We start from the raw sequence: 21,346 nt of genomic DNA, 5'->3' as shown, positions 1-21,346 counted from the left end.
AGGCAAAATGTTGTACCTGCAGAGAACCGTCGACATTTTGAAACTAGCTTGATAGGTTTTCCACACAAAAAGAAAAAAAGTCCCCTGGTGGTTTTCGAATTCATAGCAGTTCAGTTCAAGTGATTTGAATTCAGTAAACATAAACAGCTCGGCCTCGGTCGGACACACCAGTCCTGTCTGATTTGTTTTTTCAACAAAATTTTTAACGTCAGCTGTACAAATAAGCAGCTTTTTTATTAACTTCTGACGTGAAGTTTTAAGATTATAAATATTTGAAATAATTATAAAGAGAATAAAATTTAAATTTCTTGTTTCGGTATTAAAAGCAGAGAAATTTTCAATGTAAACAGGGGGTAATCCTCTGTGAAGTCATTTTTCTGAAAACTTTTGTTTAAGTTTTCAGGCAATTCATTATCAAATAAAAATCACACTTTAGTATGAAGGTATGTTAAGATGTCATGTCTCTAGTCTGTTGAAAATTCGATACGATAATCTGACATTTTCTGTTCAATATTGTGAAAACTTAATAATTCTTCAATACTGTTGAAAGATCATATCTGCCTATATCTGTATCAAATTTATCGGTGCATAACGTAAAATACCTTTGCAAAACGGACACCTTTTTTTAAAAAATAATTTGTAGTTGTATCATATGTAACTCGATTTTGAAAAGTTTTTTGATGGAGAAGAATGATACTCAAGTGCAAGTATAGAAAATACATTCCGTAGACATTTCCTCATCGGCGATAAAGAAACGCAGGGGTAAAGTTCCGCGGCGCTGAACATAAAATGACTAAACAGAACGCATAACCTACTTGCAAAAATATATTGTAGCTTAACCATTTATAATATTATTTTAAAAATTTAATGTTCAGTTTCAAATAATAAAGCTCATCTGTCCTCGTCGATTATTAAGAAAATGAATACAATACAATTGGCACGTAAAAGACAAAATTAATAACGGAATTGACGGAAATTATTGCTCATTACAAGTAACAACGGTAGGCATGCAATTTGCGCATTCCCGATAGCGAGAGACCTTTTCAAAATTTGTAATATTTTCTCTTTTTTTAAGAAAAAAGTCATTCCTGATTAATACAGGTTCCAGTGGAGGTTACACTGGAATATTGAATTTTGTATCAAAAATAGTAATCACTCCCATTTCGAACTCACATGAACAAGTTTATTAGCATGCTAAGGCAACAGTAGAACACGTTGTCATATGGGTGTGCGATCACGTGTCTCAATGTATATTGCATTTGATACAGCTTTTCGGAATTTGTAGATGATTATGATTAGTACTAAAATGCGACCGAAAAATGCAGCCTTAATAGAATTGTATTACATTTCCATTTTTATGAAACCAATGAGTGACCTCTGCTTTTGACTCAAGTTGTAAACAAGAAATGTTGTAGGACGTTATTGGCATACCTAGCACATAATTTAAATAGTTTAACCAATATTCAGCCTGCAATGAAAATACAACTGCGTCGTATCATATTTTATTTTCAACTGCGTCGTATCATTTCGTAAAAATCATTATTTTCTTGGAAAATAAACATCTCTTTTAAATGAAAGTTTAGTAAATGATGCAAAATTATGTTTTGACGTTTATGGTGAACTCTGAAAACGAGTATATAATTGATTTGAAGGAAAAACGACAGATAAAGCAATATGAACTGCGTCGTATCCACACATTTTCATAAAAATTCTGCCCCGCTTCGAGTTGCAAGTTCGCTATAACTTTTGTTTGACAAAATAGTTGTGCAATCAACATGAGCCAAACGAAGCGGAAAATAGTGGAACGTGTTAATAGATATATCGTTGTTTTCAGTCATTTCCAAAAAAAGAGTTCCAAGATGGCGGCGTTTGTTTACATTTTGTAGGATACGACGCAGTTTTGATTCCCAGCCCTGTTAAAGTGACATTTTTTGTTTTTTTTTGTCATTTTGAAGGATTTTTTACTGTGCTAAGCATTACCTTATTTGATTTTTAGTTTAGGTTGGTCAGATTATTTCCTCTCATTGAGCAAATCAATGTTTTACTTATATTTTATAGCTGCGTTTGCAAATTGATTAAAATTGTCTTCGATTAATGACCCGTTTTAGACGAAAGTGAATATACATTGAAAAAAGCAAATTTTTTAAAGATATTATAGTTTGAATTTTTTTAATGTAGTAGAAAGAAAGTACCAAAATATAATTTGAAATGAAGATTGTATTGGTTACTTGATTTCAAGTTACCTACGCCTTTTGAGAATGAAACAAACTTTCTTTCATGGGACAGATAACTGAAAATGTAGAATTTTATATTATCTATCAAATAATTTCATCAAATTTGTTTCAAAGAAAATTCTCTTTAATCAAATGAAGGGAATTGTTTGAGCCAGTTTAAATTTTCATATTTTGTGTTTGCAAGAAAATAATTTAATTGCAGTAAGAGACATCTACATGACATCAAGATATTGGTTAAATCGAAAATTTTAGATATGATTGTTTGAACGACGTTTTGACAATGAAAATAACATATTTCATTAAGCTGCGCAGAAAATATATTCTTCTTTTTGGTCATATATTTGCATATCACTTTTTAGCTCACCAGAACCAATGGTTCAGGGTGAGCTATTAGTATCAAATGGGGATGCTCCGGGTCCATCGTCCGTCCTTATGCGTCAACAATCGTCTTCTTCTCTGAAACTTTTTGGCAGATTTAATTCAAATTTGGTCTGTAGCATCCTTGTTACAGTCACACTTAAATTTTCTCATGTCATCACAATTTGCCCTTTTTAGGGGTCAATATAGCTAAAAATAGAAAAAACCTGTTAATATCCTCTACTACAGAACTAATTTATGGATGATCACACAACTTTATCTCTGGCATTCTTGGGTAGTCTTTTATCAAAGGTTGCTCATATTAATTTGATTGGTCCATTTCAGGGGTCTCTAAGGCTAAAAATAGAAAAGCTTTGATTGATGGATAATCACCAAACTTTGTCTGTAGCATTCTTGGGTAGGTTTTTTTATCAAGTTTGCTCGTAATAATTTGATTGGCCCTCTTTTTTTTAGGACCGCTGATGCTAAAAATAGAAATACCCTTTTAAACATCTTCTTCTACAGAACTATTGGATGTATGATCACCACATTTTGTCTGTAGCATTCTTAAGTAGTCTTTCATCAAGTTTGCTCATATTAATTTGATTGGCCCTTTTAGGGGCCGCTAAAGCTAAAATAGAAAAAACCTTTCAACATCATCTCCTATAGAAATAATTGATGTAATACCACCAAACTCTGTATTTAGCATTCTTAGGTAGTCTTTTATCAAGTTTGCTCATATTTATTTGATTGGCCCCTTTAAGGGGCCACTTAAGCTTAAAATAGAAAAAAACCTTAAAACACCTTCTTCTACTAAAGTAAATGATGGATGATCACCAAACTTTGTCTATAGCATTCATAGGTAGTCTGTTATCAAGTTTGCTAATATTAATTTGATTGGCCCCTTTTAGGGGCCGCTATAGCTAAAATTAGAAAAACCTTTAAACGTCTCTGTCTACATAACTAATGGATTGAGGATCACCAAATTTTATCAGTAGCATTCTTATGTAGTCGTTTATCAAGTTTGCTCATATAAATTTGATTGGACCCTAATAGGGGCCGCTTAAGTTAAAAATAGAAAAAAAACTTAGCTAAAATAAATAAAAAAAAAACCTTTAAACCTCTCCTTCTACAGACCTGATTGAACAGACTTTGTCTGTAGCATTTTCATGTAGTCCTATATCAAGGTTTCTCATATTAATTTGATTTTCCCTTTAAAGGGCTTCTACAGCTAAACATAGAAAGGCCTTTAAACATTATCTTGTACGGAAGATAAAGAGGGATGATCGGCAAACTTTGTTTGTAGCAGTTTTATGTAATCTTCTTTCAAATTTGCTCATATCAATATTAGCTAAAATGTCCCACACTATGGCATTTCTTCAAATTATAGTGTAAAGTTATACTATGCTCAGCATTGGGTAAAATATTTTTATAACATAAATTTATTGAAATGTACGATATTTTTACCAAGTATTTCCAATTTGAACAAAATAATGAATAATTATCTATTGGAAGCTGTTTGCCCTATTACAGGTCAAGTAAAATTGGTCTTGTCTTAAAAAATAAATTCCAGTTTTTTAATGACACTAAATATTCATATTTATAACCACCTTTAGTTTGTAGAATTTAGAACACAGCTTTGTGTGAAGTTAAAACATGTTTATTTTATATTTACAAAGAGAATGTAGGAATTATAAATATGATCAAATATGAAATTTGAGCAAAGTATTCCTCCAATGAAAGGGAAACAATTTATGTTGGAATGTCTTTCATCAATGTGATCTGTTATGCATTTATTCTAAGCTGGGAGAAATGATCTGTTTGTTGATGAAATTATTTGAGGTCATGACCACTGAGCAGAGATAAATTGATATTTATGAAATCATTTGAGCACATAATAAGGTCATAATGATTAACAACACCCTGTAATTATAAAAAAAACTTTATAATGATGTTTTTAAATCATAAATGTTTTCAGAAATAGGTACTACTTAATTGAAAAGGTAGTATACAGCTATATAATACAGTAAATGCTTAATTATTTGTCAAGTAAGAATACTTTTACATTAAATCAATTACTATGCTTTGTATCGCGCAACATTTGGGTCGTCACCTTGAAGGTCAAGGTCACAACATGACCTTGCAGCAAAATATTTTCCAGCCCATAACTTTGTTATTTGAAGTCGGATTTTAAAACTTTTTCACAGAAATGATCACCATTTTGAGACAATGTTTTGCGCGCAACACTTGGGATGTTTTTACACTTTGAACTTGGTCTGTGACATAACTCTGACACTACAAGAGGTATAACTTCCTGTGTCCAAAACCTATTCGGGGAGAATCACCCGGTGAGGAATAACTTCCTTTGTCAAAAACCTTTTTGGGGAGAATCTCCCGGTTCAACCGGCTCTGGTTGATATCAGCTTACCTACTTTTTGTATTTTTGACATTGCTTTACCTCCTTTTTTGCAAACAGACTTGAAATTAAGACCAAGGGTGTAATTTCTCATGTTGAATTGAATTTTGATAGCAGCTGACCTACTTTTGCTATTTTTGATATCATTTGACTTATTTCTTGCTTTTTGACATACATACTTATTATTTGGACATGGGGTGTTATTTGTGATGCTGAATTTAATTTTGACATCAGTGTCCTTCTTTTGATAATTTTTTACATTGTTTTACCTATTGTCATTTATGTTAACATATGGAATGTATAAACAAATAGTTGTCCCAACTGTAAATTTCAAACATCTACACCTTACATATTTTGCATGTGTCATTTTGTGTATTCATTCACAAAATTTATGGAAAAATCCCTTATCAAAATTAACCCTGCTCTATTGGACATTTATTTTGCATTTATTCTACATAGTCTCATAGGAACACACTTGCAACATAAATATTTTCAATAAAGCCTTTCCAAAATATTAAGACAGAATATTTCAGTTGATAAAGTGGGCAATGAATGGTGGGTCAGATGAGAGAGCTAGGGTAATCTTGGCCCTTTGGTTTATTATGAAGGAAAGAAAAACAATAATTTTGTAAAGTTATCGCTAGGGGGAATAAAAAAAAATTCTTACCCTTTTCCTTTTTGAAAAAAATTCTATAAAATGTTTTTCATATTAATTTTTTTAAGCTGGGGCCCCCTCAAATTTAAAAATTTAAAAATTTTGATGTCTTCCTTCCAAACGCACTATATAAAACCAGAAAAGATAAACATTTATTGCATGAAGTCAGTTTATTTTCATGATAATGCTAATAAGAAGATGTTCAGATTCATTGTTTTTTATGTTAATGAGTAAAATGATAATGAATACAAGAATAAAAAGGAAGGAAAATAAGATGTTGCCTGTAATTTGATATATATGTGTTGGCATCTTAAAACCAAAGCACAAAAAACACTGCTTGTGTGCAATTTGTAGTATGTAAACAATATATTTATGCACACAAACTAAAGCAAATAAGTATAAAAAGGTTGTAAAGACATACCCCACCCTAGGCAGAAAACGCTGATGCAGAATATTCTTTTGAATAAGAAAAAGTCTGTGTAGGTATCTTCAAATCAGAGTTATTCTGATTTTTAAAATTTAAGCAAAATGCTACTGTCAACATTATTTTCTTTAAACCTTGCATACTGTATATGACTTAGTGTTCATCTTCAATGCCAAAACATTTTTTTCTCAGTGAAATACTGAGAGCACACAAATGAACTTACAAATCCTGGTAGAGAGGTGTTAAACGCTAAAGAGATTAACTATTTATCACTGAATAGAACTTTAAAACTGCCTAATAGATGATAGTTGATCATGTGAGGTTGATGACATATTTCAATCATTACCTTTGTGTTGGAAACAAAAATATATATTACAGACTACTCAATGTTTATACCTATATTTATTCATTAAGAAGTTTTACAGTCCAACACCGTTCACTCTTACAATTTCTTCTCCACTTATGTACATTTTAATGCCAATGTCAATTTTTATGCAAAAATGATTTCCTTTCGACAATTATAGTTTAATTCGTATGTTTTCAACCCTTGTATGAATCTTTACACCGTTTTCATTTTCTTTGAATTGTTGTGATATTTAAGAACATATAATAGCTGCAAAGTCCTTTTGCCATGCCAGTTTAGATTTAAAAATGAAAATTTATCTACCATTGTAATATTATTTAACAGGTCTGCAAGTTAAAGTGGACTTTTTTACCTTTCATTTTGTTATGCAAAACCTGCATTTGCCATGCCAAAATGCCTTGCCCATGGCAGCCATGGTAACCTTTTTCGTATTTGCCCTAACAAAACATGCGTCAAACATATTTAATTTTATTTTAACAAGTATATAAGGTAATGTAATGTTTTCAATTGAAAAGTCGAAATTTTGTAAATTTGCCATGGTAAATGTTTGCAATGGACTCGCCAAGGCAAAAATTGCCATGAGAAAATTACAAAATTTACAAGTTTTAAAGTTTTGATAACATTGGATTAAATAATTTTTTCAATCGGAACACGTGATGCTGCTGGAAATGCATTGGTAATATTTCATAAAATGTGAAATTATAAGCCGTGCAGTTCTTTATGTATGAATGTAATATGGACAAACAGATACAATGTAAAACATATGTAAACAAGTGTTAAAATGAATTGAACTAGATCTAATTTATTATAATCGGTGAGAGTGGTAATGATTTATTCGGATATGTTTTATTGATCAATACTTCTAGCCATTTCAAAGTAATTGACACTTGTTTTTTGTATATGAATATATATATATGGTGAATTAAGAACACGGTCGATGTTTATCGGTTTTAAGGCAAAACAATTATGTTGAAATGATATAATATGGTCATTTTATTAACTTATTGATTTAATTTCTTATCAATATTTTATTTGTTTATTCATTAATTTATTTGTTTATTTCGCATATTTGAATTGTCTGTCTATATAAATACGCTCTATATATTTATTTTCATTTTGAAATTCAAGCGCATTTAACTAATAAATGATTTTAAGTGATAAAAACTGATAATAAAAATTGAAATTTTCTATGAAATAAGATACAATACATATCATCATTAGATATTATTTTTTGCATTAAAGCGATGTATAAAATTAAGTGAATTCATAGAATTGAATATTCACGTCTATCATTGTCATTACTATCTTATTTGTGTTTATTATCTTTCTAAAAACTTAACATAACAAACTTTCAACATGTTCTTTTCTTTATCAATTATTATAACATCTGATAACCGACAACATCTGTATTGTACATTCAGTATGGCAATAAAATACTTGGTCTATTACAAACAGTTCTATCAAAATACAAGAAACAATAGTGTTAAACGCATCATAATTGTCCACATTGTTTTGAGTAAATGAAATTTAACAAACAAAATAATCTAGGTTTTCAAAATTTGTTTTTAAGTTGCTTTAGTGAAAGTAAATTAGACCTGTACGTATTCCCACCTTATCTAAGCTAAAGAACTAAACGTTTTTTAGCTGTGATTGTTTAGGCTGCCACAAAAAAATTCCTTCAGACCATTAAATTATATTACTTATATCTTTTGTCATAGGAACATTGTTTTCGGTATTGATTTAAAACTTCTACTTTAGTAAACAACATTCTTCTGTCCAAATATGGTATTTCAGTAAATCAAAATAAGATAATTTAGAAACTTAAAGCCATAAAAAAACAAACATATACATCTAGCTAAACATTCAGGCAGGTTTCACAGAAAACGATTGACTTTTGTTCACATAGTGCTCGATAATATACACCAATTACGGAAATTTTCAAGTGTCATGGTTTCAGTACCTGAAGTTAAAAATTGACCGTTAAAAGGTAAATACAACAGAAATCGACACTCGCATGAACATTTACGCATGAAAAATCAATTGAAACTCGAATATGTTATAGACATCTTTGGGGGCATAGACTATTTAAACTGTCGACAAAGTTAGACAAGTATCGTCAACCGGTTCTCAGTTAAATTTCTCATCTATGAGCTCCCACTACTGATTTTTTTCGGAAAACGTGTATTACTCATGATCTACTCTTTTCTTTCAAAATGATTAAACGATTGTAAAGGATTCTCTTAACACAATATTTCGAACATACTTTATGTATAGAATATCTTATAATTTATAAAACCATTTTTCATATTGTTAACTTAAAAGTAGATCGGGAGAGTGGAAAAAATGTACTTAGGAAAACATTATTGAATATGTTCGGCATTGCCTCCAAACGTCATCCCTGACGGACCTATATACGAATATTTTGATAATCGAAAAAGACCAACGTGTGTATATTTGACATAGGGAGAAACAAATTCAGTCGATAATGCAGACGATGATTTTATTACGGATGCTTCTCACTTACACCCAGATGTTGTTATGATATGGTTGACATAATTGAAAATTGGGCTGAAAGAACAGAAAGAAAATACATACAATAAGTTACATAATTGTTAAATGTCAATTATCCGAAGACTGACGAAAAGGGCCGATAAGTTGCGATTGGAAAAATGTGCAAAAATGAAGAACTCGTGGTTGTTTTACGCCCGTTTTCTTCATTCTCTGCTTGTCATACTCGATAACAATTGTTAAGCATTGTGAAGAAGATGCATTTCCTTTGACTTTAAACGGGCTATTTCTGACCCGGCAATTTAACTTTGAAATAGACCATACGACGTTTTTCTGAAGCAATATACTCATCAGAGTTGAAGGGGTGGGGGCACTATGAATTTACATCAAATTAAACGCGCACAATGACATTTATACAGTATAAGAAATAGTTCATATACAATATGTGATGAGTAATAACATATTTGCCATTTCTATAAACTTTGCTTCTTTTGTACAATGAGTACAATAATATTGTTTCTTGTCTGCTGCTAGAAACGGAATGTACCTCTAAACTAAAGGTAAAACTTCCTGATATCAAAATAGCGCTGTCCAAAGAACAAAATTGCGCTCCATTTACTAGTATACTCTGAATACTTTGAATTTCTTGGTAAGGTTGGGTAAATTTTATTATCGTCACGTCTCATGAGAAGGAAGAATAAATAGAAACAAAGAGAAATAGACGCCGGGACAGTATGAACTTTCGGTAGGTTCCCAATTCAACGTTTTCTTATTTGTTATAACAATCAGATATCCGCATGATATCACTTTACGAAAATGATACACGTTGCCACTCCCACAAAAATAATCCTTGAATGCGTTTCTCACAAGAATCAATGGACTCTGCACTTCATACTGTAAATTAAATATAATGTTCAAACAGTTTTGACAGAAATTAAATTCTAAACCGTCTCAGTTTAGTACTCACAAATCTCTCATAATGCCACGTGCTATATGCATCGTTTTATTTATACTGCGTGATAACACTATGAAAATTCTGGAAAAACGATCCCGGCGTAGCAGCTCCTTGGATTTTCCTTACTTCCGACATGACAGGTGACTATGTTAACTTTCTATAATTAAGAGGTCATTCAAAAGTATAAATAGAAATATAAAGAAATAGACACTGAATCAATATTAATTTCCGGTAGGTCCCCGTTACACGCTATCCTTTTCCCGAAATGAAATTATTAATCCCGAAATTTGATTGTTTATTAAGTAAATTTATGTGCTCCGACGGTTGGATTAATCTGGGATAATATAATCTTATTATTATCTCAGTGATAAGTCACTGAGTAACTTTATTAAACAATGCATAGCTTGTTTGGTTAACCGAAAAGCTCATCATTTTTAATAATAATACAGTGCGTAAATGAAATCTGTTTGAAGTTTCATACTGACCAGTCGTTAACGAGATCTTGCACGGCCCCTATGACCACATGACTACAGTTTACCATGACGCATTGCTTTATGAATGTGACAAAGAAATGCAAATTAATATTAGTTAAAGAATGTCAAATAAACGATAGAGAGTCGGGATGGAAGAATTCAATAAAGATGCATTTGCAGACGGTTATTCAAAATTTGAACTTGGATATAATTGCAAGCAAAGAGACAATAATATATTGATGTAAATATGATTCAACACAAATAACAATGTCAATGTAAGGGTTCAGAAAACGAATGTAAAGTTAGATTTTAGATACATTTATTTGACGCTTCTATGCTAACATGGATTTTTAGCTCGCGTTCTCTAATGATGTTTAGAGAACATAACTTTTTCTTGCAGTTTTAGTGTAACAATTAAATTCTGGTTTAACAGAGAATTTTACAACGGAAACATCCCCTTTCACATTTCATTCCCTATTATGCAAATACACCGATGAAAGTAAAAATTAATTAAAGAAAACAAAATCACATATGTATTTTTATTATGATTAAATTCTGCTTTTATCAATATTTTCACACTCAAAAACAATTAAAAATAAATCAATTGTCATTCCGCAATAAATCATGCGTCAAACCATGTAAGATTCATTGGTGCCCGAATTTTGAAAATCGGAAATAATGCAAAAAGAAGCAATTCAAAAACAGCGTTTTGTTTTAACACATGCAAAATCTTTTTTACTTGCAATTCAGGACAGGTAACTCTTGAAATTCGAGGCCCCGTCCTGTTTAGTGTCCTGCTGGACTCCTAGCAAATGGTCCAGTGTGGGGAGATGCATTTATTGAATGCTTCACTTCCTTGTTGATCCCGTATGTTTACGCGTAAATAGGTATTTAGATGGTTACGTTTTACAGAGACAGAGACTAACATGACAGAAATCAGGTCTGGCATGTTGATATTAAAAGGGAAACACGTTTACTTCTTGGAAAAGAAACATGCGAGTGGTCATTTTTTTTGATTTTTAAGATTTGTTTAATTATTCGAATGACGGGTATGTAAGAATTTCTGATTGTTCGAATTGCATTTGCGATCAATCGCAACAATTTGGCTTTTTCTATCAATTGTAAGAATCTACGTCGTGTTCCTTAGTTGAAGGAGCAGCCAAATGTAGGTACATGGCTCACTCAGTCATAGTACAATAGTGCTTAGTGATATTCTAGCTATAGCGTTAATTTTACTTATTTTCTATAAATATGAAATAGTAAAACTATCTGCTTAAAATAAATGTAAGTCACTGAGTTTCCTGTTATAAGATTATTTTGGTTGATAAACTGCATGCCTATTGGTTATTTATCAACATAATGTCTTGGACTTTATATACTCCGGGTCATGCAGACGCTTTTCGTAGATTACTTTTGGTCAGTGTAGAGGCACATTGAAGGTCTAAATAGTACCGAGTAAATAAGCTTAAATTCTCTTCGTAGATCGAAATACATATATTGTTTAAGTATAAATAGCCACTTTGAATGTGATGATGACTAATTTTGTTTATATATTCAGCTAGTTTAAACTCTTTATCTATATTAATACTGAAGTGTAAGTGATTTAAAGTTTAATCAAAAAGCATTTCTAACTTTTTTAGAGTTTAAGTTAAACATATCAGGGATTTTCCTTTCTACAGCAGGACCAATTTAAAAGCACCTGCTCGTCTTGAAAATTCGTTTAAAATAATAGTTTTCACCTAGAAATCAGTTATCATTAATGTTTTTTTCTTCCACTAAAAGTAACATGTAATTTCAACCCAAATTGAATTAGATCTAAAATGTTGTGAAAAATATGTAGATACTTCCATTAAAAAAACACCTAAAATGCAACAGAAGCCACCAATTAACAATGATGGTTTATTTTTGTTTTCTTGGGGAAGAACCCAAAACAATGCCCCAATAAAAGAGGGACATTGGCCAAATATTTTCTGGATCCGACATAAATTTGTAATTCTAGTCCCTTTCTTGTCAACGATTATAATTCTGAAACTAACTGAAAATGAGTCCGTTAGTTTTTATCAATTATGATATCTTCAAGTATTTTTTTATTTATCATTCTAAAACCATTAAGTTTTATTTGTTATACAGTTACCAATTATTATAAAAATAAAACAAATATTTTAAATTGTGACGTATACAAATATTCAGAATTTCTTTACATAATGAATGCAGCAAATGAAATAAAAAATACTTGAAAGATTGTAATGACATATTAAAACCATATATTTCTAATTATCGATTGTAAAATTTATCGTTTTTATCCGTCATTTATTAAAAGGAAACGTATTCCAATGTTATTATTAGAATTGAATGTGTATGTATTTTAATAAATAATATTGACAGACGATATGTGTTAGCTAGTTTTTTCAACCAAAAGAAGTGAACTACTTATTATTAGGGTCCTCGGTCCCTAAACTTCCTGTCAAGAATATATTTTAGTTAAAACACTGAATGCATTAAGGCAATTTGCCGACATTATTCAGTATAGTGGCAGATGCATAATACTGAGTAAATTAGTCTATAAATATAGCCCCTAATTATTAATTGCGTCTACTGGTTAAATACACATAGCTCCCTTGAACTTCATGATGGTGTACAGTCATAATAAAATAATATTGCCTTACTTACTTTTGCACATATTTATTTACATAAAAGTTTTCAGCCGTACCTTATCATGATACAAGTTTTGTACTGAACACTGTACTTCGTAAAGGCAGATGTTTCAACATAAGTCTATATAATTAAGATTGTGGGACATAGTTGCAGGCACGAGTTTGTTTCAAACTCACATCTGGAATTGGTGACAGATATTTGCTGTTGTTGTCGAAGATACATTTTTGTTAACGTTTTATGTCCAAAATGCTACATTTTTCACTTATTGGGAAGGTGGTCGCTTACGTTGTCGCCCCTGACACAATTAACCAATGCACCAATAAAATTGTTTACGATATAATACGACAAACAACCTAGGTAGATGTTTGACTATTTACACTTTGAATGTGCATTATATTACTAAAAGACCAAAATAATTCAATAAAATCCGTACCGAGAGATGTCAAAACGATACGAGCCATTCATACAAGACAGTTTTACATAGTGAAAATAATTAAGATGGAAGGCTATTTATATGCTATCATTCTCACTCTAAGGATAATTTCTTTAGGAAAAAACAGGTCAGTACAGAATTTATTATCCAACGCAATAGTTAGTTTTGGCTAGATAAATGAATTCGTTTGTGCGCGGTAGAAACAAATTAAACTATTTCTATATAAAAACATATGCCCTCTGTTCAATTAATTTATCAGTACACCGTTTTTCCAAACGTTAGTGCCCGTCTACACCTATCCAAGTCTTGAATGCAAGTATCATATTCTCTTGTATTGGATAGTGTAGACACCCTACTTGAATGAGTTTTAAAGAGAAATTATGTGACATCCAAGAAGATAATTCCTTGCAAGAAAGTTAGAACACGTTCTATTTTTCTACAAGTTTTTGGCTGTCAAGACACTGATAACACCGGTTTAACACAAAACATGTGCCCGAAGGTTTGATAGTGCTGTAATTTGTATTATTTTCTGACTTTTTGTTGTTGATTCAGTGTACATGCCCTTTGAATTTCAGTAAATGATTACAATGTCTTGGTCAAAGGAACAAATCAATACGCTGATACACAGAAGAGCAAAAAAAAAATAAATACATTGTAAAAAAATAAAAAAGAGCTCTTTTTCAAGTAGAGTCAAAATGATTTAAAATGATCTTGTTCATTTAGTGAATAACTTTCATCAAATAAAGAATTTGCATCAAAATAAATTTTTGTCACATTTTTTCAATTTAAAAAAAAATAAACGCATTTCATTTACTCCATTCTGTTTTAGCTAATTGCATCATTTTCCCCGCTTTTTTCACATATTTTACAGAAACATGATAGTCTTGCAAAGACAAAGGTATAAATCCTGGGCTATCTTAATGAGGCATTTCAGTAAAAATTGTGCCTGAAAAAATGTTGAAAGGACCATTTATTTAGCTTATCTAAATGTGACATGTAAGAAACTTGAATAGGTGTAGACACGGCTTAAGAAAGCGAACAGTTGCGGAACATTCGCCTTTGAAATTATGAAGACTATGGTACTATTAAAATGAAGATAAATATAAGGTGATGACAATCATTATTTTTATTTGCATGATGAGTAACAGGAACGTGAATTGAAAAAGGAAGGAACGGTGAATATGATGTTAACTGGGTGAATGATGTCAATAGTGATTTTGATTGGGTTGATAATGAGAATGTTGATGATTATGATAGCAATTTTTCCATGCCAAATTCACATAACAAGTTGCCATGACAACGTCCAATTTGCAATGGCAAAGAATTTTCCCATTGCAAAATACCTATTTGCCATGGTAAAGTCTAATTTGCCAAGGCAAATAAAGCTTCGGAAAAAAGGAACACATTAGATTTTAAACAAATTAAATAATGTAACAATTTTAGATAGTATTCGTTTTTTTCAGCGCCTTAAAATATGGGTTGAATTTGCCAAAAACTGGCAAGGCAAAAAGAGACCGGCAGCTTTTATGTTTGACATTTAGTAAAACCTGAAATTGGCAACTTTTATAGTTGCAGCTGATGAAATTCATCTAAAGAATAAATTCATGATTTATCGGAAAGAAAATAGCAAAAAATGAGGCTTACTCAAAACAATGTGCAGCACTTAATATCCACTTATCATTGAAAATTGTTCCACCACACCGATGAATCCATCTTTTGTTTATCTTCCGTTGAATTTCCACTTGCCACGGATGCATTCCCTTTATTGCCTCTACGCCACCATATACTTTCAATTGTCGTTTCTTTCTCTTTGAAGTACTCACTTTAATTATACCTAAAGATTATGAGCACGAAATGTTAAGGTTAAGCCGTATATATCAGAAAACAGCAACAAAACACAGAAACACAACAACAGAAAAAAATATAATAAAAGAATTTACAAAAAATAAGTAAATACAAACTGAATAAGACAAAAACGACAAGAACATGCTATTTCAATTGCCCACGGTTTAGATTCTTATCAGTTACATTTCTTAAAGTATTCATTCAATTAAGTGTTTTATTTATTTATTTATTAGACACAGTTATATTACTTGAGTCATAACGTTTTTGTTACTGTGGAAAAACAGAAGTTGGCATACCATAGCTATTTGATAAAGTTATGTTCCTATTTCAAATAAAAAAGTATCAAATAGATATAAATGCAAAATTGTTATCGTGAACCGAATGATCCCGAACTCCGTCTAAACATAAAGGACCCCCAAAGATATATTTCTCTAAATATTAGAAATTTGTAAACAAAATAAAAAAGGTCTGTTATAGAAAATATGTTAAAATCTATTATCAGAACAAGAGTCCTTAACCTTGTGACTCTGAATACTGGACCATCCAAGGTATGTTCCTTTCAAATGTAAAAAATATAAGTCTAAAACTTGTTGTAAGCATATGTTAAGAATTCCTTTTGGTGCCACTGACACGTAATTCAATCTTAAAAAGAAGAACATGCAAGTTATCTTTCCACAAAATTTAAGAGAAATCTTACAATAAACAAAGTTTGTGTGGGCAAAAGTGTCAAATCTATTTCAACAATGGTGACTATGACTAAACTGACCCCTTACTCAATCAAAATATGGAAAAAACCATACAAGTTATCATCCTACCAAATATGCAACATCGGTCAATAACAATACCTTAAAAGCAAATGTATAGAAATCTATTATTTGCACCCCTTGACATTGACCCACTGAACCCTTCTCGATCCGAAAGAAAATGACCATGTAATTATCTTCCTAACAAATATGAGAGACATCTGTCAATAAATAAATGAGGGATGGGCAAAATTGTAAAAATATATTTTTGCGCTGTTGATTGGTCACCTAACTGGACCCTTTCTATACGCAGAGGTCGAATATATCCCAATTTATATTCCCATTAAATATAACAGACACTTTCAAAAGAAAAAATATTACATATGTTAAAAGATATTTTTGTCTTTGGTGACCCTGATCACGACCAAATAGACCTTTACCTAAACGGAAAGAAAAGCACTTCCCTAGGCATGTCATTATTAAACATGAAATACACCACGATTAAATAAAATAAGTGCAAAAATGTATTGATTAAAACTTTAAATCCATGAGCGTCACCTTAACCCTAGTAATCCCCTTACACCACAGAATGTTAGAGGGCCAAAGAATATATCAACCAACCAAATATGAAAGATATGATTAACTTAGTGGTGTAATATGGCGAAATTTAATAAAAATAATTAAAATGCAACTTGCTTGATAAAGTTAATCATACAAGACTCTATTTTCGCAGTGAAAAGAAAAAACGGAATAACTTTGAAAAAAAGATTGGACCGTGATATAATATAATACAATTGTATATTGTTAATAATATTGTTTGTTTTGTGTTTGATGAAATTTTATTTTACAAACGCTGGTTCGTTTTCTTATTCTTACGGGCGGGTGACTGTTATTACTTTTCACATTGCGTTAGGCAGTTATTGCTAGTTGAATACTTGAAAATGCCCAAAGGTCATCAAAAGGATCAACAGCAATTTTGAATGAAGACGTAAAAGTATCTTTTAAAAATGAAAACAAAATAGAGACGATAGTTGGTGGGTGATTGGTAGTTGGTATGGATTGAAGTAAGTTTTATCTTTCTGTTAAGTTTGAAAACTTAGTTATACAACATTTGCAGCTTTGCTTTCCTTTCTCTAAACAGCCCCCTGACAATGTTTGGAATTTTATGCATAAATGTAATTAAGGTACTACATTGGGCAAATCTTTCAAAAGTAGTTTCGTCAATGAAAAGTATTTCATTATATTCTGATAATTTTTAAATAAAATTTCCAAGGATAAATCAGTAATCCACTCAAAAGCATAAAATAATTGTAATTTTGATAAGTAAATGCGGAAATTATGAAGCAATTATTACAGCTAAGATATATCCAACTTGACAGTTCAGGTTAACCATATCTATTTTCAAAGTGCAGAAATAAAGGGAAATACCTTGGGAAATTGAAGCCATAGTTTGAAAGTGCAGAGATCGTGAACTTTGTATTGAATAAATTCAAAGTTAACCACGTACGGACAGACGGAGGGTACAATTACTATATGCCATTTGGCATAGAAAAGAAAGAAAGAACAAGAGCTGTCACAGAACGTGACATATGCCCTAGTTATAAAGCACCTATTAAATGTTTTATATGTGGTGGTAAAAATTGACAAAGTTCGAACCCCAGCAGTTACCTTTAAAATAGACAAATAAACCTGGGTATTGTTCACAACACATTGTCCATCTATGCTGAATTTTCATTTTTAAATAAAAATCTAAATTTTAATGTATATGAAGTTACAGAGCAGACACAACAACCACCATTTATATGTATATCACATAAATATTGAAAATGTTTAAACCCGAGCAGTGACCTTGAACTAAGGCGTAGGAACACGGGTGTTAAAAGCAACACATCATACATTTATGATAATTTCAAATGTGATATAAAAATATAATCCTTTCATACATTTCAGTTTCAGAGCAGACAAGACATCTTTGCCTATATGTATATAAACATCAAAAGTGACAAAGTTTGAACCCCCACAGTGACCTTGACCTAAGTCATAGAAACCAGAGTTTTGTTCGCGACACACCATACATCTATGGTTATGTCATATATGAAGGAAAAAAATAATATCCTTTCATGCATACTGAAGTTTCAGAGCGGACTCGACCACCACCATCTATACCTATATAACATAACAAAAGACAAAGTTTGAACCTTCACAGTGACCTTGACCATAGTTATAGAAAGCCAAGTCATGTTCGATGCACACCATATATCTATGGTTATTTAATATTTGAGAAAAATAAACATCCTTTCATGCATTCTGAAATTTCAGAGAGGACACGACCACCATCTTCTATATTCATATAACATAAAATATAACAAAGTTTGAACCCCCACAGTGACCTTGACCTTCGTAGTATAAACTTGTCCGAGAAACCGAGTCTTGTTCCCGATACACCATACGTCTATGGTTATTGCATTTATGAAAGAAAAATTAAAATATTTCATGTATACTGAAGTTTCAGAGTGAACTCGACCACCACTGTCTATATGTATAAAGCTGGACGGAATGACGGACTGATAGACTGACTGACAGACAGACGGACGGTTCGATTGTAATATGCTACTATTCGGGGCATAAAAATGAGAAAGATTGAACCCCACAATGACCTTGACCTTAGTCGTAGAAACGCCGAGTCTTGTTCGCGACACACCATACATCTATAGTAAATTCATACGTGAAAGAAAAAATAAAACCCTTTCATGCATACCCAAGTTTCAGAGCGGTCATTATCAACACCTTCTATATTACACCTTCTATATTTATATAACATAAACATTTAAGGTATTAGGACCCTAATGGGCACTATATGGAACTAAAAAATTGACATCATAAGTCAGATGTATACCTTAAAGTACACCTGTATGCAAAATTTAAACAAAGTTTACCGTACGGAAATCAAGTTATGGCCACTTTTCTGAACTCAAGCTAGGATGTTATGAGGGCCCTTTTTAGAAATAAGGAACCTTTAAATAATCTGCAATAACTTTCTAATGAAAAATGTTTTCCCATCAATTTATGGTAAGAAACAAATAGTACCATTCAGCTAACAATCCACATAAGCAAAATTATGGTTTCTACTTAAAATTTATGAAATCTTGTAAAAAATGTTACCCTACCCCACCCATTTTTACCACGTGTCTGACCATTTTTCTACTTAGGGAGCCTAATTTAAAAAATCCTTAAAATTTACCCAAATGAGTGCCTGTTTTCAAAGTTTCCCTAAATTTTTAAAAAAGTATATTGGTTGATCTTGTGAAATATGAAATACTTTTACCGTCTAGTTCTGATTATATTACACTTTGAAAATATAAGGTACCATATTTATTACTAGATTTAGCATAATTTAGCCAATAAATACCTATATAAATTAAAAAATCAAAATTAAACACTTTTTTCTTTCAAAATGTGACATGAGAGATACATAAATAATGTTAAAAGAAAAAAAAGAAAGAAAAAAAAAGTTGACCCATCTGGGGATTGAACCCATGGCCCTCATTTTCAATGTAGTTAACAGTAGTTCTAGCCTATTTGAATACTCTTCAACGCGGAGGTAATGCATTAGGGTGCTAATACCTTAAAATGACAAAGTTTGAAACCCCAGAGTGACCCTAACTTTAGTCAAAGAAACCTGGGTCTTGTTTACGGTTATTTCATATGTGAAAGAAAAATTAATTTTTTTTTATACATACTGAAGTTTCTGAGCGGACACGACCACTAGTTCTATAATTATATAACAAAAAATTACAAAGTTTGAACCCCCACAATGACCTTTACCTGAGTCGTATAAACCTGAGTTTTGTTTGCGACACAGCATACATTTATGGTTAATTCATATGTGACAGAAAAATGAAAATCCTTTCATGCATACTATAGTTTCAGAGCCGACATTACCACCACCTTCTATATTTAATTTACATAAAAATGACAAAGTTTGAACCCTCACAGAGACCTTGACCTAACTCATAAAAACCCGAGTCTTGTTCGCGACACACCATATATCTATGGTTATTACATATGTAAAAGAACATTGAAATCCTTTCATGCATATTATTTGATGTTTCAGAGCGGACACGACCACCACTATCTATATTTATATAATACAAATAAATGACAAAGTTTGAACCTCTACAGTGACTTTGACCTTAGTGGTATCAACCCGAGATTTGTTCGCAACACACCATACATTTATTGTTATTTCATATGTGAAAGAAAAATTACGATCCTTCGATGCATACTGAAGTTTCAGAGCGGACACGACCACAACCTTCTATATTTATATAACATAAAAAATGACAAAGTTTGAACCGCCATAGTGACCTTGACTTTAGTTGTAGGAACCCAAGTCTTATTCTTGACACACCATACATCTATTGTTATTTCATATATGAAAGAGAAATTAAAATCCTTTTATGCATACTTAAGTTTCAAAGAGGACACGACCACCACTGTCTTTATGTGTAAAGCTGGACGGACTGACGGACTGACAGACAGACGGACGGACGGTTCGATTTTAATATGCCACTCTTAGGGGGCATACAAACAAAAGCTATAATAATAACATAATGTTTGAATTTGAATCTTAAGAATGCTTATTACTTAGGCAAATAACTGTTAAGTACCAATTGAATATCACCTAATTATTGTATGAAAAATAAGATATTTAAAAGGCGCAGATATCAGTTGAATTAGAACCATCCGACATTCTAAACATGTACAGCACAAAAATGGCGGGGATGCATCCTTTGATAGAATATAAAAAGGAAAATAAATAGTTGCGATAAATCACACGCTGTTTTATGCAAAAAGACAAATGAACTATAATTATCAATTATAATTTACTATAAAATGCAATACAGATTATACTACTTCAATCGTTTCATCATTAGGGCGTGTTCTTACCACAATCTGTTTTGTCTTTATGATAGGGAAGTGAACTGTTGGAACATTTGACTGTAACGACTTCGGAATAATTACAGTTATGATTTCCCCATCCATTGTGTTTGCATTCAGCAAGTGATGATTCATTGCCACTACACTGAACGTTGTCCAGAAGAATAGGGAAAGATTCGTCAACTTCTTGAGGTTTTGGAACGTAAGCCAAACTGTTTCTGGTAAAAAAGTTTATCAGATAAATGCCATTTTTAATATTGTTTCAAAACTAGAATTTCACTCAATATTTGCCCTTCGTAATAACAAAATGAACCTCAATTCCCCTAGTTTTAAGATATAATTT

The sequence above is a fragment of the Ruditapes philippinarum genome, unplaced genomic scaffold (genome assembly GCF_026571515.1).
Source record: "Ruditapes philippinarum isolate M1 unplaced genomic scaffold, ASM2657151v2 ctg6975_1_1_1_1, whole genome shotgun sequence".
NCBI classification, from domain to species: Eukaryota; Metazoa; Mollusca; class Bivalvia; order Venerida; family Veneridae; genus Ruditapes; species Ruditapes philippinarum.
The sequence above is the reverse complement of the archived record's forward strand: the minus strand, read 5'-3'. Positions refer to the sequence as shown.